The 25,035-nt window shown below is 47.7% G+C and overlaps 1 protein-coding gene across 2 annotated transcripts in view; it reads left to right on the top strand.

The window, feature by feature from the left end:
- LOC144139284 (CCN family member 2-like) overlaps window positions 1-25,035 on the top strand; it is a 471,813-nt gene that overhangs the window by 233,381 nt on the left and 213,397 nt on the right. Inside the window, exon 2 of one of the 2 annotated variants that reach the window (XM_077671684.1) lies at window positions 13,449-13,493. The exons of the other annotated variant lie outside the window; for it this stretch is intronic. The gene's annotated coding sequence lies outside the window, so the exon portion shown is untranslated. The remainder of the gene's footprint in view (window positions 1-13,448; window positions 13,494-25,035) is intronic. 2 annotated transcript variants of the gene reach the window in all.

Here is a 25,035-nt window from a genome sequence, read left to right as displayed (position 1 = left end):
TGAAGAAAGCCGAAAGTTTGAGATCTACCCTTCGATTGCAATTACCCGGAGATGGCAGCACCGTTTCTTACGAAACAAGCTTGTAGTGATCCCGAAGTATGAATGGCATCATCGTCTGAATGAAAGGAAGTTGCATGTTTTCGTTGTCCCTTTGTAGCAGAAAATGATAAGTGGTGCACACGTAATAGTATTAGAAACTGTGGTGATTGGCTGGCGTTGTCCAGCGTCTTACACAATTCAGTTCATTTTATTTTGCAAGAAAAATAGAAAAAAGAGATCTGCAGGAATCCCAGGCTGAAATCTGTCTCAAAAACAACTTTAAAACGCCCGTGGCCCCGTCACTAGACAGTGGGTTCACGAATGAATAGAAATGTGTCAATGCAAATTTCGAAACAAGACAGAATAAATTAAGAGTAAAGTTATTACAGGGCGAACAATCGCCTGCCAAAAGAAGGTTATCAAAATTACGTACTCACGACTACCGAACGCTGTAAGGATATTATTAACAGTGTTGCCGGAAGTCAGTTTTAACTATCAAAATTATGTTGTCTAGTCGTTTATACTGTAATTCCTAATTATGTATATTGATTGACCAATGATACATGGCAAGTTGTGCTGCAGTGAGTGAAATTTGTAATTATTATGAAAAGTTGGTAGAAACCAGATGAAACTGTTTCGTGTATCTAACGTATATTTATGCCGACTTTTAGGAAGTCCCCATACCAGCAAAAAAAAAAAAACGTTCAGTGTAACTGCAACTAAACTAAACCGAACCGAAAATACATAATTCGTGCTCGTCTAATACCCTAGCTTATGGTAAGGAAAAGCAGTTCGCGTCGAAGACAGTGGTTCGAGGTTAAAATTAAGGCAGGCAAGGTACTTTCAAAAGAATTATTTTATTAATGGTAAGTTTCTCGGGAAAGAGGAACCATATAGTTATACCACTTACCCCGTGGCGCAGAACTAGCTGGAGAGCATAGGGTGTGGTAGCCGAAACGTTGGATGTTTACACCAAAAACAGCTCACGGGTACACACAGCCGTAACTGACATTTTTCTTATATCGTATGCGATTCACCGCACCGTCCCATAAAATGACCACCCCAGGCTGCCAGGAGCCTTTTCGGCGACTCGTAAAGCAATGGGGCAACGTTGGTGTACTAGGACTTAAACCGTGCGATGTGAAAAATGTTCTCATTGGGCTGTGCCCACGAGGCCTAGTGGGGCGTTAGTTGGAAGGTGATTTCAGTGGCTTGGTGCAACACACGGTAAGGCCCACTGTAATGGGACAGGAGTATACTAGGGGGCATCACATGACGTGTGGGCGACCACACTAGCCAAAACGAGTCAAGCGGAACTCGACATTGGGATGGTGGTGACCCTAGAGATACCTCTGGCATTCCTGGGGTAATGCAAGGCATGCTCATGTGATCTGCTGAGTGAGGCCAGTGTGGGTGATGGCTTCACTGAAGTACTGGCCAGAGAAAGCTGCGTAGGGACGGACCAGCATATCCAAGGGCAAAGCCTGTTCTTTGCCAGATGGCATGCAGAAGCGCGAGTCGCCAGCCGTGTCATGGCACAGGAATTGTATGCGAAAGTGGCGAATGGCGTGGCAGCTACCCGATTACGGTGATCGGCAGAAGTGTACATGGAAGGCATATGGATTAGCGTACAGTTCAGCCTTTCAGTAAGACTGTTCCCTTGTGGATGAAGGACTGCAGTAAATTTTTGTGATCACATGTCAGAAGCTTCCTTGGAAGAGAAGGATGTCGGCAGTGACTTTATTGAGAAAAATTCCCTCCTTGGCCGGTCAAAAGCTGCCAAGGTGCCCCATGATGTAGAATAAAGTCGTAGAGAAGGAAGCCCGCGACGTCAATAGCGCAGCTGGAGGATAGGGTCTGCGTAATGGAGTATCCTATTGCACAATCCGTGGCAGCGGCCACTATGTGTTCTTGCCCGAAGTGAAGGTAGGAAAAGTCCCCAGAAGATTCAGTCCGACGGGGAAAAGCGGTTCGTGGGGAATGTGGAACGGTAGAAGGAGACCAGTGGACAGGTAGAGGTACTTTTAGTCGTTGGCACTGCAGGTCACAATCCTAACGTAACTTTTCACTGCACAGTACAGATCATGCCACTAGAGACGCCGGCACTCAGTCAGTGAAAACTTTATTACACACCAGTCAAAAAGGGGGCGTTAGGTGCTCCCTCCCCCCATCAGTCGGCCGGTATCCCTTGGGACTTGGCGGCTTCTAGGGCGAGACCGATGATCTTGCGCTGGGTTTCGGAGGTTCGGCTGAGGAGTAGTGCCTCCCAGGATGCTACGTTTCGGTGCGGTTTCTTGTACCAAGGACACGTCCACACCATGTGGACGAGGTCCGCTCGACCCTTACATTTCTTACATCTTGGATCGACGACTTTGGGATGCCACTTACTATATAAGACTGGGTTCTGGAAAACTCCCGTCTGCAAACGTCTCCAGTAAATCTCCTCTTTTCTACTTAGCTGCGGATCCGCAGGAGGTAGTATCTTCCTCTTCAGTCTATAATATTGCGTAATTTCACTGCAGTCACTCGGCCCTTCGTTCGCCGTCATTTGGGAAGGAGGTTCGGCATGCAAGGCTGAGGCCAACGACTGGACATCAGCAGCGGCGGCGTTGGCGGCGGTCGCCCGGACTGTAAGACCTCGGGCGGTCGCATGTGCTTTCTCATTCCCAATGAGTCCCCGATGAGCTGGTGTCCACACTAACGTTACCTCTCCGGTTGTAAAGTTTTTTATGTTTGCGAGGATACTCCAAGCGGCGCTGGAGATCCTCCCTCGGTCGAAATTTCTGATGGCCGATTTAGAGTCGCTCGCTATCGTTCTAATTTCCGGCCGGGTCATTGCTAAGGCAATGGCTACCACCTCGGCCTCCGTCGTGTCCCTACTCAGTAACGTGCAACACGAGACTGGGACCCCGCTTTCAGTAACCGCTACTGCTGCGTAAGCGGTTTTGCTCTGATATGCCGCTGCGTCGGTGTAAAGGACGTCCGTCTGTCCACCGTATCTGGTTTGCAGGGCTTTGGCTCTGCTCTTTCGTCTAGCTTCGTGATACGCGGAATGCATGTTTCTGGGCATGGGTGTTACCTTAATTTTCTCCCTGATCGACTTTGGTATCTCGCGTGTATCATTGGCTAGTTCACTGGTCTGGTATCCCAGACGTCTCTGCTGTTGCGATGCATTTCCCGCCTCTATGAGTTCATTTAAAGTGTTCGATACGCCCAAACTAAGAATCGTGGCCGTTGACGTGTTCGGGGGAAGACCTAGCGCACATTTGATTCCCTTTCTTATTATTATGTCCAACTTATTCTTCTCGGATTTTGTCAGCCTCATGTAGGGGGCTACGAAAAGGATCCTAGGAATCGGGGCCCGTAGACGGAGAGTCGATGCAGGTGGTAAACACATCTCCTTCTGAGCAACCAGAACTCAAGCAAATCCTTTGTAAGCTGGAAGAATACGAAGCTAGGTTCACCACGCTAGAACGAGCTCTCGTAGCAATGCCTGAACAGATTAAGAGTTTAAAAAGAATTGAGGGCAGACTCGGTGAACTGGAGAAACGTGCGGATCGACTGCAAAAATCGCAAACAAGAAAATTAAAGTGCATGAGGAATCAGGACATTAAACTCGATGGATCGTAGGCCACACCCTCATCTCTTAGTCTGGCAGTGGAATAGTAGGGGATACGGCAGCAAACGTGCGGTCTTACAAACTTTCCTGGACAACGGCGGAGATCGTCCGGAAATAATTGCGATACAAGAATGTGGGAAAAAGTCTAAATTGGCAGGATACAAAGCATACCCGGGTGCCGGAAACGACACTTGGGTAACCACTTTTGTTCGAAGAAACGTAACGACCATGCAGCACGAGACTGGGAACACCGAGATAGATCACTCGTTAATTGAAGTCATTCCGCGAAACCGTACCGACAAGAGCTTATTCGTACTGAACGTATACAGTTCGCCCAAACAAAGGAAATGTGACTTTGGAGACCTGTTCCTTAGAGTCAAAAGGCTTGCTAATGGTGCTCCCTTGCTAGTTGTGGGAGACTTTAATGCTCCGCATGCGGCGTGGGGTTATAGGCAAACCTTGGTCAAGGGCAGGATACTGAACGAAGAGATTCAGCGACACGACCTGCTGCTCATCACCGATCCCACGAACCCCACTCGGCAGGGCAACAGTGTGTCAGTGGACACGACACGAGATCTTACCCTCACGAACGGGGGAGTCGAGGCCGAGTGGCGTAACACGGGGGAAGACCTGGGCAGCGACCACAAAATCATAGAGATAGTTGTGAGCAATGGTCCTCCGGTTCCGAAGAAACGCAAACATAAAATCACTAACTGGGAAAATTTCCGAAACGCAGATGCATCGGTGGGCGAACCAATAAGCGACATCGCCGCGTGGAGTAGAAAGATATTGGATGCCGCACAAGCGGCAACAGATGAGCTAGAAATAGACGAAAGCACAGAAACGATTGACAGTCATCTCGTCAGCCTGTGGAGAAAGAAAAAGGAACTGGAAGGGCAACTTAAAAGTAAGAGGTGGGACAGAAATCTGCGCAAAAGTATTGCTGCCCTAAATAAGGAAATCGAGGAATACTGCTTGGAATTGACTCCAGTAAACTGGGGGAACATATGCGATCAGATGAACGTGGGAATGGGGAACTCGAAAACGTGGAAGATACTTAGGTATCTCCTTGACCCAAGCACGACTAAGTCCGAAGCGCGACAGAAACTACAAACCCTAACTTATAAATTCGACGGGACCACTAAAGAGTTGTTAGACGAAATCCGGAGCAGATACTTGGGGCCGTCCTCCCGAGAAAGTCTTCCCGACTACGCGGGTGCAGTGAACGAGATTCTCGACGCCCCGATCACGATCGCGGAGGTTAGAGCCGAGATAAATCGCCTCAAGACCAAAACGGCCGCTGGACCGGACAGAGTAAGCAATAAGATGTTGAGGAACCTAAATGACGAATCCATCCGTGAACTAACCGGCTATATGCAGAGATGTTGGGACAGGGGCGAGCTTCCACCGGAATGGAAAACGGCTAATCTGGCACTCATTCCGAAACCCGGCAAGAAACTAGGTTTAGAGAATCTAAGACTGATCTCCATCACATCGTGTGTTGGCAAGTTAATGGAACATGTAATTCAAACCAGACTTGCTAGGTATCTAGAAGACGAGGGGATGTACCCAGACTCCATGATAGGTTTCAGGGCGAACCTTTCGGTCTGTGATGTAATGCTACAAATCAAGGAGGATATAATTGACAGTACGAGTAAGGATACGAGAGTCATTGTTGGCCTCGATGTAGCCAATGACAACGTCAGACATTCGGCCGTCCTGCGCCACCTGAGCGCCCTAAACGTGGGGACCAAAACATACAACTATGTCAGGGATTTCCTTTCAAATCGTACGGCTAACATAGAGTTAGGGGGTGCCTCCCTGCGGAACATCGAACTAGGTAACTGGGGCACGCCTCAAGGGTCGGTCCTATCTCGGACATTGTTTAACGTAGCCATGATAGGACTATCCGAGAGGCTCGATCTACGCGGACGACGTCACTCCATCTACGCGGACGATGTCACTCTGTGGATCAACCGTGGTAGTGACGGGCGCATTGAAGATATACTACAGCAAGCCATAGATGAAATTGAAAACTACCTACAAACTTTGGGACTCAAGTGCTCGGCCGAAAAATCCGAGGCACTGTTCCTTGTCCCCCAGTACAAGCGGAAAGCGAGCAGGAACAGCCACAACATAAGACTTAAAGTAGGAGGACAGCAAATCCCCGCGAGGGACAAGATAAGAGTACTGGGGCTTTACATCCAAGACACCGGAAGAAACACGGAGACCATACGTCGACTAGAAAATGCGGTGGCACATGTTTGCAGAATGATGAAACGCATCTCAAACAAGCATGGGGGGATGAAGAAGCCCAACCTCCTCAGGTTGTTTCAGGCCTTCGGTATAAGTAGGGTCCTTTTCGTAGACGCCGGCAAATGTGGTCAATATGGTCGCGCGACGCCAAGGGGCCCGGCATGGGTGCGATCAGGACGTCACAGAAGGAAAACGGGTTAGTGAGTTGATATGATGACAGGCAACAACTCAGAACCATCACAGTAAGAGTTCTGGTGGAATACATCATCCTGAAGTACGTACCGCTGCTAGAAATGGCAAGGTCAATTGGAGCGGGGGCGGTCAATTATGGGGCGCCACGGTGCCCCGTGGTATTGTTCTGCGCCGATCTGCAACAGCGTAAAGGTGGCGAAAATACACCTATTTGTATCGTAGGCTTACCATTGTCGCGACAATTCACTTGGTGACGACGCAAGCCTTCAGTAACGCAGTGCAAGCGACCGATTATGCACACGACTGGTCGAGTGCGAGCGTTGTAAACGCAAAGCCGGCGTCAAAGACAGCCCGTGAGATTATTTTGAGAGACCCGAGGGAACGGGGTGATCCGCGATAAAAAAAAAAATGTTGAACCGAATGGGTAAAGACGCAGTTTCCCCAGAGTCCTGACGAAAGCAAGACACTCGCGTTCGGTGATGGAATAGTTGCTCTCAGCGATAGAAAGGAGGCGGCTGGCGTGTGCAGTCCCGCGGCCTTCGCCATTTTGACGCTGAAGGCCGCACCTATTCCATGGCTATCGGCCGCAGTGAAAAGTTCGGTTTGGACAGAAACGTCAAAATGAGGCAGAATAAACGTTGCGTTGAGCCTATCAATGAGCGTGGAGGAAACCTGTGCGTGCAGAGAATCCCCAAAAAACGGGACGTCTTTCATAATAAGGTCGGGTTAAGGAGAGGGCGATGTGTGCGTACCTTTGTGTGATCCAGTGAAAGTAAGAGCAGAGTCCAAGGAAGCTTCTGGCATGTGGTGTGGACTGCGATGAGAAAAGCAATTCCCGATGCGTATCTCAGCAGAGTCGGCTCGAACGCCCCGAGAATGCACAACGTGATCGAGAGAATGGCGTTGACGTCGCCCGAAGTAGCACGTGGAGGCACTGAGTTGAAGACCTGCGGGCTGGATAGCAGAAAGCACAAGTGACAGACGTTGCAGAGGAGTTTCAAAGATAGCAGTAAAAAATATGGCGTTATCTAGTCAGCTCATGCATGCCGTTCGCTGAGCCGTGAATGAGAACGTGGTCATTGTTTCGAACGTGGCGAGGGCATTACATAGACCGACGAGCAGTACTTATCTAAAGGTTATCTGATGTACTAAAGGCGTTTTTTTTTTCGTCTGTTTCATTCACTCTAATTTGCCAATATACGAAACATCGGTCTACGGAAGAAATATATTGTGCACCGTGAAGGTGATCGACAGCGCTGTGAATGCGAGGAGGAGAGTAAACAGCCTTTGATTATCTTATGCAGGTGGCGCTATCACCGCCAAATCTCCACGTGTTGTCTTTGTTTTTTACCAGTACCACCGGCGACGCCGACGAGCTGGAAGAGGTTCCGATGACGTCTTTAGCGAACATCTACTCAGCTTCAATTTGGATTTGGATTCGTTTTGAGGTTAACACGCCGTACAGCCTGTAATGGATAGAACAGGTGTCAGCGCATGGATACGGTATAGACTCAAGTGGTTTGACCAAGAGGGAGGTTGCCGAAGCGAAAATTTATGGGAAGCTTGCACTCTTGCTCAAAACTTGAATGGCGGAGCTGTTGTAGGTGAGCATTGCCGGAATTTAAGTTTCAGTATCATTGTTTATTTGTATAGTTGTGGTACTAGTAAACGTCGTCATATGCAAGGAACAGGTCGTCGTCTTCTTCGCGGCGAGTGGTGGATACAAAGTCATCCGCAGCATTGTAGACTTCCACCAGCTCTTTTTCATCGACTGGAGGCAGCGGTGGCGGGATCTGTAGTCGTCTACGGAAGGATTGGCACACTCGTAGCTGGCGTGTCTCCAATGATTCATAATAGCTTTAAGAGAATGCAGCGGCCGCGGTGACCTCTGCCTGGCAGGGTGTCTTTTCATTTTTAGCATTAGCGCTAGAGTTTTTTTTTTTCTGAACATTCGCGGTAACATTTCAGAACAGCGCTGGATTTTTTTTTTTGCCAAAGGGACTGCGCAAGCCGGTTACTTGGCGGTCGCTTCGGGGCACGCGGTCATGTGTGCTCGCCATTTTCTCGCTCCTCAGGGTTATGCCAGTTTTTTTGTTTGGTTTGGTTAAAGCCACGGAGCGTGCAGAGGACTCTCGGTGGTCACCGCGAGGCATGCGCTCACGAGCGCTTCGCATTTTCTTGGTATTTTTGTTGCAACAGCGAACTTACGGCCAATGACAACAGCTCCGCTGTTAAAAATATCAATGCAAGGTAGCAGGATATGACGGATGTCCGCAGCGCGTTCACGTGAAAGATTAGGAGCAGTTGCGGCTGTAAATTCATCTGCCGGTGAGCGGAAATTACCGTAAGCATGAGCGGATGCGCGGAAATAAGAAGAAAGTGCAAAACTTGGCATGCGGTCAAAGGATGAACAGTCGCAATTGTAATGCCAGTAAGAATCACAAACTTTTGGGTGATTAGTGCCTATGCAAAAACACCATTGAGGATAATTAAAAGAAGGCTGCACATTAAACTTTTTTACACCGTTTTTGGTCTAAAAAGGGGCAAGAATCTTCTCCCATGGCACACACTTTTTGGTTAAAAAAGGGTGTAAGGATGAAAAAAGGATGTTCTTGTGAACACCGTAAAAAAGGGTGTAAGGAGGATGTGGGCAACGCAGCTACGCGTGACAATGTGGATTTTTTGTCAGCATTGCCTGCTTGGTGACAACACAAAACGCATAGTACAGTACAAAACAGCGCGCAGCCTGACATACAAACACATTCAACACGCGCAAGTCACACTTCGATCACAAATTAATTCAACAAGAAAACCAACAGGCTGCATGGGGCGAGCGAGTACATACTTACTTAGAAATACATCTGCGCTTCTTGCTTTTATAGCCAGCAGAGGAAAGTTTTCGAATAGAGTAGGGGGGCGTGTCGCTAAAATCAGATATTTTAGCGCTAATTTCGGAACTTCGGATTTTAATGTGAGCATACAAGTAAGACGCGGTTTTGCAAAAGCTTTTCAATCGTGAGGGCGTTGTTATGTTCAAGAAGTCGTCGAATTTTATTAAATACCAAACAAATATTCCACACCATTTCAACACAAACCAAGACGGGTGTTAATTATTTCAACAGCCTTTTCCCAACAAGGGTGTAAAGCTACAAATTAGGGCGCTGGAAACCAAGAAACGGGGTGTGAAAAACCGCCAACTAAAAAGAAGGATTTAAGAGACCTCCCACTTTGGTGGTATTTTATACCCGTTTACACGGGTGGACTGAACATTCCCTCCTAGCGGGAGATTTTTCGCACCTCACGGTGTTTAAAACTATTAATTGGTATGATTTATTACCAGCGGAGATGTGTAAGCTTGAGCCAGATTCGGTGGCGTTAGCCAAACAATACCAAGAAAAAGAACTGCGCCACCTGTAAAGGGTGCACCACTGCACATAGGGTATTATAACTGTGAAGCCGGCTGTCGAGCCTGTTCAAGTGTGAGTGCAAGGGGAGCATGCGTATGCGTGCCTCATACTATACCATTTTAAAGGTACTAATCTTTTTTGGATTCAAAGAGGCAAAAAATTGGCGCAGCTTGCACTAGTGGTGCAAGGCTGGAGGAACAGCGGAGATAAGGGTCGACCTAGCTTGTTTTCCCCTTGGATCCGCTGTCAGTTTAGGGGACATACTGAAAGAGCCTTGTAAATTCCGGCTAACCTTGCCCTCACCCCTCAGTACTTAGCCTAGCCTAGCAAAAACACCGCAAATGCTGACAAAACATTAAAAAGCCTAGGAAAACCTAGCAAAACTTGGCAATACTGAAAGAAGCCATGTCCACCCCCAGCTCCTCTGTGTTTTTTTTTTTTGCAACTGAACTCTTAATTCACAACCTTTTACACACTACAGAATACAAAGGGTGTTGCAGTCATTCGACACCCTTTTCGTCACACAAAACGACTGTAAAGCTACAAATGAGGGTGTTGGAACATAAGAAAAACGGCGTAATTACTTTCCAACACCATTATTCCAATTATACTACACCTTATTTAAAAGCAGCAAGGGCGTAATAAAGTTTAGTGTAAAGTTTCTCTAATTTTAAAAGTTCAAAGTGACCTTTCACGTGCCAATGCTAAACTTGGGCCATGAGGTGCACTGTATATCGAAACGAGCGATCATTGCAGACAAACAGTTTCTGTTTTGCTTTTGAACATTTTCTACGAGGTGGGGAGGATGGTATCAGGGGTTGTATTGCACTTCGCAGTGAAATTATACATGCATGCATGGCCTTGATCAACAGCTGAACACATTTCCCACACCCTTTCAACACCCTACCAAAAACCAAGGGTGTAGAAGTTGGTTAACCCCTTTTTTCCACACAAAATGGTGTATTGCTACAAATAAGGGTGTTGATATTAAAAAAAGTGTGTAATGGCCTCCCAACACCTTTTTTACACTTATGATACAGCCTTTTTGGCCAAAAAAGTGTGTAAAAAAGTTTAGTGTGTGAAGTTTGGCGGAGAAGCGAGCAAAGGATTTTTGGATGGGGTAGTTAATGCTGAATCATCTTTGAGAGTTTCACGGTCTAAGTTTCTCGAAAGAGGCGTCTAAGTTGGGTGGGCGACACCGGGCGCGAGCTTTCGCAGTAGTTGCTGAAGGATGTGAAGCGACAACCGCGGTTTACCCTGGAGGACGAACGGCGTCGAAGCGCTTTCTATGTCTCTGGGACGGCAAGAGTGGTCGGGAAGAATACTCTCAGGTCGGCGGGGATTGTAGTAAACAATAAGAGGTGGAATGTAGGGGTGATTGCGGCAGTACTGAGGAGCATGTCCCGTGCTACCACAACAACAGCATGTGCGGTCATCAGGAGTTCCCCAGGCAGGAGTTCCCGAACGGGAGACGAGGATAACAGTCAGTAGCGGGGACCTATAAAACGGGGCGGACGTTGTGACGACTGATTTCGCAAAGTGATTGGAGGCCCAAGCTTACAAGCTCTTTGCGGGCGACGGCTTGATTACATATATGGAAGCAATGTCCCGGCTACGCGAATGAAGCGCGGCTGCAGACATAAATTTGGTTTCTCAAAATATGATGCGGGTATGGGTTCTGTTGGGTCAGTTTGGGCGAGGTCATGAGACCGGAGCACCCCGCAATGAGTCACCTGCTGCTGTCTTGAGCTGTAATAAAATGAAGTGGTCGTTCTCAATGCCTTTGAATACTTGCGAAACATTCTCTGAGTGTGATTGAATGGTGAACCTTGAAGCATGGATCAGGCACATTTTCGACGTACGCACCGTGCAATATGGTTCGATGTGCCACCAGGAAAGACACAAGGTCTTTCCTGGTGGCAAGTTGGCGGTCAAGAGATTCTCCTAACAAGTCAATCAGCTTCTACTTCTAGACTTCTAAGCTGGTCAAGTGTCTTCGTCCGTCTCGCACTAAGTTCGCGCAGCCCCTTTTAAGCAGAACATAACATTGGCAAACATTAGTGCGGTATCCCATATTTTGTGGCTGCTTCCTCACTCGTACATATTGATCCATTCGCCGGCGTCTACTTCGTCGGTGCCTGAAAATGTTACAACGTCACGACGTGTGACAGAATAACTGGCGGTACGGCAGTGGGTTGAGCAGGACTTGTTCTGCTCGGCATTACTGACAGGGGTATTTGACGCCTGCTGCAGATACCTGTGGCCAGTGTTAGAAGCCCGCACGTCTACCAAGGTGTTACGTGGCAGAAGCAAGCACCATCTATTTACGCCGGTTATAATGCGGATTGAGGAAAGCAGGAGAATATAGTGTTTGGTGTAAGGAACAGCCCACGGGAATACATAGCTGTTGCCGACATTTTTCGTGTCGTATTCTATACTCAAAGTGCATCCACCTTACTTTCCCTTTACTATGCTTTTATTCATAACCATTTTACGTCCTTCTTATCTTCATGGGGTAACACGTACCCAACTCATTCGATTCCATTACAACTTATCCAAAACCAGGGCATTCGCATGTTAACTTTTAGTCCATTCCCCACCCATACTCCTTCAGTGCTTCGGCAGTTGAGTATATTATCTATTAATGAATTATTCAAATATACCCTAACAATCTTGTTGTTTAAGTCATTACATAACATGGTTTCATTGAATGTTTTCACTCGGTCAAGTCTTGTTAACTTAAATTCCACTGGGTTTGCCTCTAATCGTAACTTGTTCTTACCTATCGCCCACAATAATTATGGAAAACAAACTGCCCAATTTGCAGATCTCGTGCTTTGGAATTCCCTGCCAACTAAACTCTCTTCGTCGTTACATGTATTTAAAATTTTAAATTTTGTATTTAAATTTGTATTTAAATTTAAAATAAATTGGTATTTTAAAATTGTATTTAAAATTACATGTATTTCTTGAATTTTATCTGCAGTCATAACCACATTCGCACTTTTTATTGTCTATATGCAACTGCCTGTCTTCCGTTACCCTTGTCTATGTGTTAATTTTGTTGATTTAATGGATCTACTGCCAATATTTCATTTACCATTAACTATGCGCTTACTCACAGGAGGTTCCCATTCAGCCCTTGGCTCTGGGACTTGCTTCTGTATGATCGCTCATGTACACATTATCATTGAACAAATAAACACTTTTTCTGATTCTGATTCTGATACTCCGAGCCGCCTTGGGGCAATATTCATCTTGCTGGTGGTTGCCGAGAACAGACTGCAGTTGTTAACATGAGATATAAACTAAGCGTGGTAAACCGACATTTTGGTTGTCGTAAGCAAAAGCAATCGGGACATTTGCTTGAGCAACTGCTTTAAAGGTATTGGAACCTGTAAATCAGAATTAAAGTGCGAAGTAGAAGGAATGGAGTCACGAGTAAAGTGTGATGTAAAAGTACTCGAATAATTGTAGGCTCATATCGAATACAAATTTTGCTTTTAGCACGCCGAAGAAGCGATAAAACTGAATTAGATTTCGCTCGGCTAAAATGCCACTTTTATTTCGTTCGTGGCGATTACTATGCGGTTTTACCGGGATCAAGAGAAACGTTTGCGCAGTATTTTGTTGCATTTTGTTGCTAAAACGCTCACATCCAACAAATTAATATGCACTACTCAAATCCGTATGATAATAAATTTTACCGGTGCATAATTATGCCAGTTTCCACTTAAACATACATTAAGGAGCAACAGACCAAACACATTTTCTTGACGTACACCGCTAATTGCCGGTAACAAAGGATGATCTGTAGTTGTCAAATACATAGGCTGTTTTATGTTACTTGTAGCGTGTCTGGTGAGCTGACGCCTAACCCTCACAAGTGTTTATTTTTTTTTTCACCTTTCCCTTTGTTTTCTTTTCTGCTTCAGACTAAGCAACGGGGTGGACAAGCTGAGGTGACTTCGTGCCGAAAGGTAAGATGAGTTTTGTTGTTACTACCTTGATGCCACATTCTAAAGTACGAACTGAAATGTGCGTCACCAAAGCTACAGGAAGGTTACCATGCATGTAACCTTGCTGGAGTTCTTGTGCGCTTACTGTAATAGCGGCTAATAAAAGGAAAAATTCGGTTTTATTTTCATTGATTTCTATAACCATAGCCAAATATAAAACTGAAAGAAAAGAAGACTACTTGCACCGAGCTTTTGGCACAGCTAAGAAAAATGTGCACACTCGTATCATAAATACCAGAATTACGAATGAGCAGCTTTCAAACGAACGAAGCTTCAGAGGCCATTCTGGGTTCATTTGAATAAAATATGGTCATATTGTTAGTGTGCTATTGATTTGTGGATGAAGTTAGACACAGAATCCGTTTTATGACACTTTGGTTCATATTTGTAGTTCGGTTAATTCAGACGCATGTCCCTCATTATGGCACGCATTATTGTCTAGAATACCAGTGTATTGGTGAATTGTTGGCTAATTTTAGCCATCTAAAACTCAAACCACCTACTGGCTCCTCGATTATCACATGGTTACAAACTTTATTTAGTTGTGGCATCCAATTTACCATTCAAACATGAGCTGCAATACCCCTAATTAGAACTAAGTATTGATTAACACGTGAGGTGTTGGGAACTTCCAATACATGATTCTAAAGTATTCCCGCCATTCCGTCGTGTTGCAAGCTGTTTGCAGCGACTTTATTAACAAAGGGCTCGTCCGAACCTTTTGAATCGCATCAATAAAACTCTCATGTTCAAAGATCGGGTCAAAGGCTGTGCAGAGGATTATCGGAGACTGCACTGTTCTAGCAAAAAGAGAAAAGAAAAAAAGTTCATGCTAACTTAGCCGTAGCCAGGAGCACTTTGGAAGCCATTGAAGGCAACTCAACGTTGGCCTCACGGCTGCAACAACCGTTGTTGTAGTTCGAATTGATGGCACCATCGCGCCCCGAACGCACAAAATGGCTTACCTCCACAGAAGCGCCGATGCGTGCGTAGTTGGGGAATAGTACTTCCCTGCAAAGGCATTTTCCTAAGGAACCCGGACAAACCAATAAAAACGAAAAAGAAGTAAAAGCGAATGAAGCGCGCTCGACTGTCTTTGGAAGAAAAGTGCGGGAACGCATTTTTCCGGCTTGCGACTAGCTTCCGCACTTTCAGCTCCCAGTGGCGGCAGCTTCGGCGTCGGCGGCGTCTATGGAAGCGCATAATCTCGACTTACAAAACCGCGCGCTAGTACCAGTCCTGCTTTCGCCGCTTTGCTGCTTCTACCACTTCTTTTTTCTCCCCAAGCGCGGTTCGAACCAACGCATTTTTGTTCTTCCCATTAGTTCCTTCTTCCCAGCCGGCGCTTCGGATATACTCACGCCCATTGCGCCCCCGGGAAAATATGGGCAACTTGCGTGAAGTGGGCTCGGCTGGAGGGGGGCTCGAGAAGGCAAAGCCGTTGCTTCTGCTTTGCCCATACTATCCCTGCGTTTTATGTAGTTCTTACTTGTGCCGGCGCCACTTGAAGAAACCCGGATAGTACCGTAAGCTGCATGCTACGACAACTGTTCTTTCCAGACAAAAGAACTCGATCGACGGCGACCGGTAAGCGCTTGCGCGGGGAATAAAAGGTCAGGATAAAAACAAAAAAGTGTTCCAAGAAAGAAAGGAAGGAAGGAAGCTGTGCGTACGAGGCACGGAATTTCTTTGGCTGTTTTACTTGATCCTTTTTGTTGGTCGCCTTTGTTTTCTGCCCCAAAAGAGTGCCGCATCCAGGCATGGAAAGTGGAAATCTGCGTGTTCAGCTTGTTCACACCGCATTGTTCTCTCGCGCTTCCCTGGCTCGCTCGCGTCCTTCGCTTCTTCTCGTTTTGAATGTGGCGGCGCGTACGGGAGAACAAACCGCGAAGGACTTGGGGGGGGCGGGGGGGAACATATTGGATCAGGGCGACTTGCATAACTAGCGCGGCGCGCTGTAGCAGCGAAAGCGGAGCTGCCGTATTCACACCTGCGCATCGCCTTTCAGAAAGGCGCTGACTAAGGCCGTTCCGGAGGAGTGCCCACTGAAGCGATGCGACAGGACACTTGGGGAAGAAGTATGCCAACGTTTCACCATTTATTCCCTGGCATTGTTTCAACGGCTTTTTTATTTCTGTCTACTTTCGCACCTGTTCGCCAGCTTCCACGCTACGTTTGTTTTGTTGTTACGGTTGTTCGGCGCTCAAGCAGAACGTCAAACGGCTGCTGAAAATAAGTGACAGGCCTTGAAGGCTCAAAATAAAGAAATGCTCAGCCTTACTGTTTTTTTTCTGTTCGCTGTGATATTTTTATTACAGCCTAACCTCGTCATTACGAAATAGTATCTGGACAGTAATTTGGTTCGTTAATTCCTATAATTGTCGTGACAGCAGAGTTAAAAATCGACTCAAAGCAACCGGTAACCTGGCTCCCGCCAAACTCCTTGACAAAAAAACACATTATTTTAATCTTCAAACTTACCATAAATAGGGTAACCCTTACCTTTCTCCTTGTGGCATTTCCAACGCAATGAAACAGAAGATGAAACGGGAAATTAAGAGAGAAAAAAGTTCATTTGACGAAACAGGCATTCGTTTCAATTTTCTTCGGGGAAAGATGTGATCTGCGTATTGTGGCTTTTCACAGCACAAGGCAGGATGAAGTTTTCCATGAACAAAAGGGCCTTTTCTACTTCTGTAGTTTCGGACGCCGGGAGTTTTTCCAAGTAGCTTCCCAGCCTGCTGGTCAAATATTGCTTCATTATATCCGATAGTGCACGCGGCTCTCACAGTTTCACGTTCGTTACAAAAGAATAAGTGTCATTGAAATGAAGAGTTACCGACCAAAGTTCGTATTTAGTTCGCTATAGCCGATAATTCACTATATCAGTGTTCGTTATAAGGAGTTTCTACTGTATGTATTTTTATTTTCGTTATATAATTGAACCCGTACAATTTGCCCGAATTGAAGTTAGAGTAACTTGAAGTGTTTGCAAGAGGGAAGTCTGCTCCGCTTGGAAGTGGGAGCATATAGTGCCAGCACATCACCGAATCAACCGGCTGAACAAACCTGGGATCACAGCCCTCAGGCTCGGACAAGCTGTCGTCCAGCAGTTTGAAATATTCTAATCGGGTCACTTTCGCTCCCAAAGAGGAGATACATGAAAGGAGTATGAACACGAAGGGGCGGGGAGTGCGACTCTCGACCTTTTCAAATCCAGCCACTTAAACTTTAAAGGGTGACATTTTGAGGGAAACGATTTTGGTGCCGAGCGCTTAGCGTACTTTTTGTTCGTTTTCTACGCGCCTGCTGTTTCCAGTTTCTGTTTGCGTAAAATATTGTTCTCTGCGGTGTTCGCTTCTGGCTATGACGAAACCGATCGCATATGATGGTAGTCCGGGAGCTCATGTGACACGTCTCGAATGACTGCGACACGGACCTTGTAACTTTAACGTTCAGGACTCCTTAAATACGAGGACAAGCAGCCGGCCACTCGTCTCTTTTGATGACCTATGGTTGATGTATATAGGGCTGTTTTTCATACGTTAACTCTTCCCCGGATAGGAATGTTTTATGTGTGACCGCTGTTGTGGCGGCTCCACCATACCGCAAGCGCTCGCGGTTTTGTCAGCGCTGCGGAACGCGACTGCTTCATTATCACTGCTTCGCCTTTCCCGACCAACCATTACGACACGCCAAACTTCCGCCTATGAGACCTTCCACCCAATGCCAGCTCTGTTTCCGAAACTAACAGGAAATCAGAATAGACCCCAGGCGCTTGCACCGTGACTGCCTCGGACTTCTGCCGCCAATCGGCACTCTGTACCGACTCTAAGCCAGCGATTGGAGATTAAAGTCCCATCACGTGCAACAAGCATCCTCTGGTGATGCGCCGTCTGCCCACACAGGAACACATAGCTGCAGAGCCTGCCCCCTGCCATGCCTTCCGCGGCCATTGCCGCCCTTCGAGTGCCTCCTGCTGCACAAAGACTAGCTGTACCGCGCAACGGGCGCTCTGCTCGCTCTGCTTAGAACCGACCCCTCTAGTGGGTTCGCACGCTTGGGAGGTTGGCTTGCTGCGAAGGCTTATAGTTGGAACCGGCAAAATTTGGAGCAGCGAGGGCGGCGCGACCTTGTAACTTGCATTTCCTATTAGGCGACATCCTCCAAAGAGACCTGCATCATCTCTGGGACCAACCTCAGGGGGAGAGGTTTAAACGAGATCTTCACACCTAGAAACTTACAGGACGGGATATAGAGCCTCCACCACCGACCTGTCCTTCCACATATGTCTGATGCAGAGGTGAAGTTTTATCTACAAAAACCTGCGTATGGTGCAGGGCAATCACTCCTGTTAAAAAGAAATATGTCTCGGATTTTGCATGTCGGCACAAACCGTCGTTTTGGCACTCATAATGATTGGCATTCCCCAAAGTGTCGCGTTTTCATCTGAAGTTTACAGACAGTTATAGAAGGTGTGTTGCGATGGCAACGTTACTGTTGATTACGTTGATTAGCACAGGAATACCCTACCAAACATCACTGCGCAGGCCGAGGCATGAAACATAACGCGGGCAAAAAAAAAACATGTCGAGAATTTTGATGGTTTACATTAACCTTCTCGGCCAAGCTCCTGCATCGACAAAAATTCCCGCGCCTTCCCGCGAGGGGAACACGAGTAAATGCAGAGCATTGGGGCCTCAGTACTGGTTGAAGGCAGTGTTGCTTCCATCGCTTCTTCCGTGATGCTGGAGTAGCAGACACGAGTAAACGTGGGAGCGAGCGTCAACCAAGGAAGGAAGGAGCAACGCAGTGACTGAAGCACGAGCGACCGCTAGCGGCTTTATATTTGCAGCGCGCGCAGTAGAGGGAGAGCGGTACGGGGGGGAGAGCGCGCATGCGCAAGCAGCGCGCGCTCTTCTACGCCCCACCGCGCTGCTATCACGCACCTGTTACGCCGAGACACGGCCGGACTGGAGGAGCGGCGAGCACGCACTTTCATATGAAAGTGCGCGCCCGCCGCTCCTCCAGTCCGGCCGTGGCCGAGACCGCGACGGAGCGTTCCGGGGGTGACGAGTGAACGGGCTGACTACGACGCATGCGCGCACCTGCTGCGGACGCGGAGCTGTGGACGCCGTCCGACGCAGGAAGAGGCGAGGCTAAGAAATGCTCTGCATTTAAAAACGACAACAGAAAGGAGGATTATTGTTTGGCTGTTGACCGTGCACTCATCAGCATAGATAACAGCGGAAATTCTGAGGATTCACATTAACTTTTTTGGCTAATCTCTTGTGTCGATGAATACGGCGATGACAGAAACGATGCCTGTTTTGTGCTCGCCGTACGACCGAGCACCGGACTAGCTACAGCATGGTCCTCAGATAGCGGGGAGTAAAACAAGTGCGTTGTAAGAAAATCAAATACGGAGGTTACTCTTCAGTCGTGCATTCTGCAATGATCGTAAACAGCGGTTTGCAAACATCTGTCGGCACGCATTCCCGAGAAAACACTGTGGATTTGATTCTGTTGGGAAAAAGAGATTCCGCCAAGAAAACACACTTCGCCGATTATCACTGATGTAGAACACGATGAGTTATAATAGCGTTTGCTACATTTCTGTGCGCACAACGTTAAATTCCTTAGCACCGCGTACCGCGTGCGCACTCATACCTGTGCGCGGTACGGACCTCCCAGGCTGGTTGTGTACTGTCAAGATAAGGCATTGCTCCGACGACTTCTGCTGGAGGTGGCACTCGCGTCGGCTATGACTTGGGCATGGCCGCCTAAGTGCGATGCCACATTTACATAGACATGTCCTTTCTGCCCGGCTCCTGTCAAACAGGTGACCGCAGAACACTTGGTGTGGAGCTGTCCTGCATTGTAAAACGTACGCCTCGTGCATCTTGACTCCACTGGCCGCGCCCCGGCCGCCCGCCAGATTTCCTATCATGGATACGGGGTCCATAGCCCCCTGCGGGTTCGGTGAAAAAGCCGGCAGTGCGCGATCGTACCTACCGTTGGTCTGGCCGGAGTGAAGGAACGTATGACCGAGCGGGCAATGTACTACCTCCGCGAAACTTGTAGCTGACGCAAAAACGGAACCGAACGTAGTTCGATGAAGACAAGATACCACAGATAGAAGCGCCTGCATCAGTCCTATCTTATCTCAGTCCACGACTGTTTAACGCCACGTTTTTTTTTTCTTCGAGTATGAGCCAACTCGCTCAGCAACAAGTTTTGTTAAACTGTAGCTGGCAGTCGGTGACCTCGTCACCGGGAAGGCGACGTTTTCATAGGTACGCTGAAAACATTTACAAGCTTTTCAAACAACTTAGTACCTGAAATAATGTTAATATTCATTAAATAGAAGTTCTAATAAGTTTCCCCCCAAAATATTAACGTTGTTGTTAACTACCAGCTTGGCCTCCAGAATAGTAGGCCGAACTATTCCGGCAAAAATACTCTTTACTTCCTTTTTCCGTAGCTTTAACACCGGTCTGTTTTATTTTCACTCATGTAATAGAACACCATTCTTTGCGTTTTTGTGGCACTGTGTCTGAATATACGGCCACTAAAACGTTTCGATCCAAGCCAATGACGAAACAAAGGCGGCCGCCCGATATAATGGTCCCATGACGACACAGACGGCTTTTAGGCGAGCCGCATAGACGCTAGCGCCAGATTCCTGTGTAGTGTATACAAGGTCAACCGAATACAGTGCTCGCGACGACGTTGGCACGACGAACGTGTGTGCATGCGAGACCACGGCTATAGGGAACTAGAATACTTGGTTACCACGGCGTCTTCGTCGTGGCTTGCGTCGGTTTGTCCTGTGCGACAGTAGCGTCGTCGGTCGGCTCCTCCGTAGTGACCCCGTGGGCATCGGCGTTGACATAAAGGCGAAAAAATTATTCTGCCGCAACAACACAGTCGTCGTCAGTCCCCCCGCTCGCTCCGCCCCGCTGGCTGAGCCTAAAGCCCCTGCTGAGCCGGGTCTAGGACATTCCGGTGCAGGACGTTTCGGTGCATCGACATATCGGTGTACGGACATTTCGGTGCGCAAACTTTTCAGCCACCGAAGTATCAGGTGCATGCCTGTTTGAAACAGCCTTTATATGTTTATTTCCGCATAACGTGGGCTACGGACAACAATCTAGCGCAGTGGCTGCATTTTTAGATGAATGCCGTGTTTGATATTGGCGGTTATTTTTAGAAATTGAACACTTGTTCATTTTGTTTAATACCTCGTTCAGGGAACATGTATTGTAAGAAACTTTATGCATGAGGCTAACAGCACGCCTCCTCCTTTCCAGTTTTCACTGCGCCCGATTCTAAATTCAGGCGGGCGCTCGCTTACGGATGCCGCTGTCGTCATTTCCGTTTGGAGGGGATGACGTCCTTCTGCGCATTTTTAGCACTGCTGATAAGTGCGGCTGAGGACCACAGCAGACGCGGACGCGGGGTGGCAACGGAAATCGCTCGATGAACCAGTAGCGCAGTCGCGTTAAACGGTGTTCCTAGCGAGGCAAATATTTCTCAATTAATCCGCGGTGGCACAGGATGGGACCGTCCTGCCTGCCGCCGCGTTGTCAATAGCTTCCAGTCTCTCTTATTTCGTGGAGAGGAAATCTCGTAAGAGGCATACACAACCTTAGCGGGCGCGCGCTGAAGTAGTAAGCGGTGGTCATGCGCTGGCTATGGGAAAAGCAACGTTACGTACAATACATGCGTAGTGAGAGCGACGCTAAGTAATTGCGTAGGGTAGGTGGTCGCGCAGTGCTGCATACGAGTTTAAAAGCTCTCCATGGGACATTAAACTTAGTATGGTTGCGGTGACAGAATGAGTGTAAGGCTTTAATAAGGCAACTACTCAGCGAAAAGAAAGTACAATCTCTAGTGTAGAGAGTCGGACGTGTGTGGTCGGTTAATCAGCAACACAGAAAAGGAATAGTTTATTAAAGCAGTGCTGCAGCAGGTAGTAAAAAATGGACCGAAATTCCCTTTCTTTCCAGCCTGTTCTTCCTACTTGTGGCAACACTTCACCTGAACGCGCGACAATACGGAGTAGATATTTTGCATCTACCACACTGGGGAGTCACTAGCAGCAGCGGCAGGGGTCAATTATACCTGGTTACGCCAGCAGCACCACTTCTGCAGGTGGCGGCTGCGGAAACGATTGGCCGCTGATGATGATGAGGAGGTGGAGGAGGATTATTGGCTCTCCCTTCGAATCGGGGCGTCGGTTGTCAGCAACCGACTTGCCTGTTTTATTACGCTTACTTGCCCACTCCCAGCTAACTTAATAGATATGCTTCCTCCCTCTCACCTCCCTCTCTTCCCTGTTTTAAACTCATCGCTCCCACCCCCCTTTTTTCTGCCCTAGCTGTTCTAAATTCTCATCCGTATGATCCCTCCGCCTGCGTACCCATCCCTTCCCTACTTTTCCTCCACCACCACTCCAGTCGCCTCTTTGTCACCTCTATGGCCTGGAAGTTGAGGTTCCCCCTCGCCCCAAATCCCAAAGCCTCCGCCAGCATCGTTTTCCCCTCACCCCGCGGTGGTCATTATCTCTGTGCACCCCCTGTCAATATTGTCTATAGTTTCCAGATCACTGCCGCAGCCTGCACATGTTTCATCCTGCTGCCTGTAGCTACCCGTGTATGCCCGGGTTCTCAGGCACCCCGCCCGTGCCTCGAAGAGCAATGCACTGCCTCTTGTATTGTCATAGAATCCCTCCTCCTTAGTTTCCCGTTTCTCTGCCCTATAAGTCTCGACGGTTTTTTCGCTTCCATTCTCTGTGCCCACTTTGTTGTCTCTGCTGCCTTTACCTGCTCTTTAACTGTTGTGTAAACCCCACTTTCCCCTACCGACTTTCCGTACCGCTTGGTCAGCTTTCTGGTCCTCCGTCTCCACTGCGTGTCCACGCTCCTCATATACAGGTACTTAAACACCCTCGCGGCCCATTTTTCGTCCTCCATGTCACGAAGTCGCTTCTCAAACTTGATCTTGCTCTGCGCCTCCCTCGCCTCGAAAGACAACCAGCCCATATCCCCCTGTACCGCTTCATTTGTAGTTTTTCTGTGGGCCCCTAGGGCCAATCAGCCTACCGCCCTCTGATTTACCTCCCGGCCCGCTTGGGTGTCTGGTTTCATGCACAGAACCGAATTAGCGAAAGTTAATCCTGGTACCATGACCCCTTTCCAGACTCCCCTTACCACCTCGTATTTGCTGTATCCCCCGAGGACTCGATGCTTCATTATAGCGGCGTTCCGTCTTCCTTTCGTCTTAAGGTGAGCCTCATGCGCGTGCCTGTAACGTTCGCTGTCGTTCTGCCACACTCCTAGATATTTATACTCTTTCACCAATGGTTTTTCTACTTGCTGCACTGAACTGTTTTGCGCACCGCTGCCGCCACTCAAACCGACAGCGCCACCCCGGGTCTTTTTTATGTTGCCAGGTAGTCACGCTAGTCACCATAGTTCGAGTGTCGGCTTGGCTGGCTTTCCCTTTTATTTCGCAAAAAACTAGTTTACGACTCATTTGCGCCACGTAATAAACTATCAGGTCCATCGGCAGCTGCTATCGCTTATATCGCTACACGCGTAAAGATGTTTCGGGGCATTTATGTTTGCGTAGGGGTTTTCCAGGCAAAAACATTATTCTCGTCGCGAAAGTCTACTTCACTTTTACGCTGTGCTTACGACTCTTTCTTCGTTTTCGTTTCTTCGTATTTTGGCTTCGACAAGCAGACTGTCAGAACTGTACGCCACCGCCACACCTTCCTTGGGCAGAATTAAGAGTTCTTTGTAACTGGGAGCCACCAGTTCTACTCACGCGTGGTCACGTTCACCTCTAATAACGCGATGTGGTCAAAGAACGCATGAAATTGGATCATTCTTTTTCCACCGCTGACAGCGTGCTGAGGTAGGGTGGTGGTACCTCACTCAGTTCCTACTCCGGAAACGTAGGTTCGATTCCCTTACGAAGCGAATCTATTTTTTGCTTACTCTCTACAGAAGCGGTTATTTTCGCCAGCGTACAACAGCAGCACCGGTTTTTGCCCGATGGGGCACTTAAGGCTTCTCGCCTTAATAACAACTTGGTTCGATTCATTTCGAAACAAATAATTCGATTAATTGCAAAAATTAAGCAGCAGCCATTAAAACTGTCACGAGAACTGAGCTGAACATTTATTTTTAGTGTAACACAAGCAACAGTCGACGTGCGTAATAATAAATTCACTCGGTCAATCAAAATTTCGGTTGTTCGACCCCGCTGCACGGCGAGCACACTACCCTTTCCAAGACGAAAAGTGCCGCTAAGATGCATCGTCTACAGTACGTCCGTGTGTCGCCGTCAGGTCGTAGAAAGACCTCCCACATCTGCAAGGCACCCCGCCCGGCGCGCCCGTCGTCACCTTCCATGCTGCCCCTTTCGGGGCAGCGTAAGCTGACCTTTGAACGTTGAGAGCATGGTACTGACGGAGATTGGTTAGGCGCATCATGAGGATAACTCCAGCCATAGGAAATATAAAAAAGGCAGCGCGCGACTGAATGGAAGGTTTGTTTCTGACGTGTTTACTTAAGGGATTGAATGCGCTGCTCGATCGTATCAGAGCGCTGGTCACGGCGTGCGCTCGCTTGACTTCGTTTAGCTCCCGTTTAACGAACGAGGCCCCAGCGTCTGCAAACGACGCAAGGCTCAGATACTGAAAGAAAAAAGAGAAAACGGGGCCAGCAGCTGGGTCTTACCTTGCGTGGAGGATACGCCTCAAGTACGCCTTGTTTTTAGCTGAAAAACGAAGCCTGACTTTGTATTCATTTCTGTCGAATACTTGAATATTCTCGAAAGTGTAAGCTGTGATAAAAGAGAGTATTGAATCCTGGTATAATACTTTATCGAATACCCGAATAAAACGTTCAACCAGAATGTGCCCCCTATACCGGTCAACTAGCATTTTTCCTGTTGTGTAAGAGATTTGCGTCGACGAAATTCAGCCACCACCTCCCCATCTCCTCCCGCCCCCAGTCAAACCGTCAAATATGCAAACTGCTTCTAAGGAACGTAGAATTTCGTTATACTTACAATGTTTCAAAGCCTTTAGGCGAAGTTTGAAAATGATGCTGAATTTCGTGATGACTGGAGATGTTCTCAGCGTAGTTGCACGAAGAGGAGGAATACACAGAAGGCTGGGGGACATAAGGTTCTGCAGCTCACGCTCCAGATGCTCACTATTGAAACGCGTGGCAACTCAACTATTCCTGCCGGCGAGTACTCTTTACAATATTCAAGCAGTATATTTGAATTCCTGTCCCGGAGGGCTACTCCTAACATTATTCGTTACATGGCCCACTGAGCCGACCTAAGTTTGCTTTCTAGTTGTTTCGTAAGACGCCAAGTTTCAGCTCCGTAACGAGCTACCTGGACCTGAGAAAAACTAGAGTAGAAGATATCATAGTTAAAATAAAGAAAAAGAAATGGATTTCGGCTGGCCATGTAGAGA

This window comes from Haemaphysalis longicornis, unplaced genomic scaffold (genome assembly GCF_048455015.1).
Source record: "Haemaphysalis longicornis isolate Haplotype H1 unplaced genomic scaffold, Haemaphysalis longicornis Haplotype H1 scaffold_1, whole genome shotgun sequence".
NCBI classification, from domain to species: Eukaryota; Metazoa; Arthropoda; class Arachnida; order Ixodida; family Ixodidae; genus Haemaphysalis; species Haemaphysalis longicornis.
The sequence above is the reverse complement of the archived record's forward strand: the minus strand, read 5'-3'. Positions and strand labels throughout refer to the sequence as shown.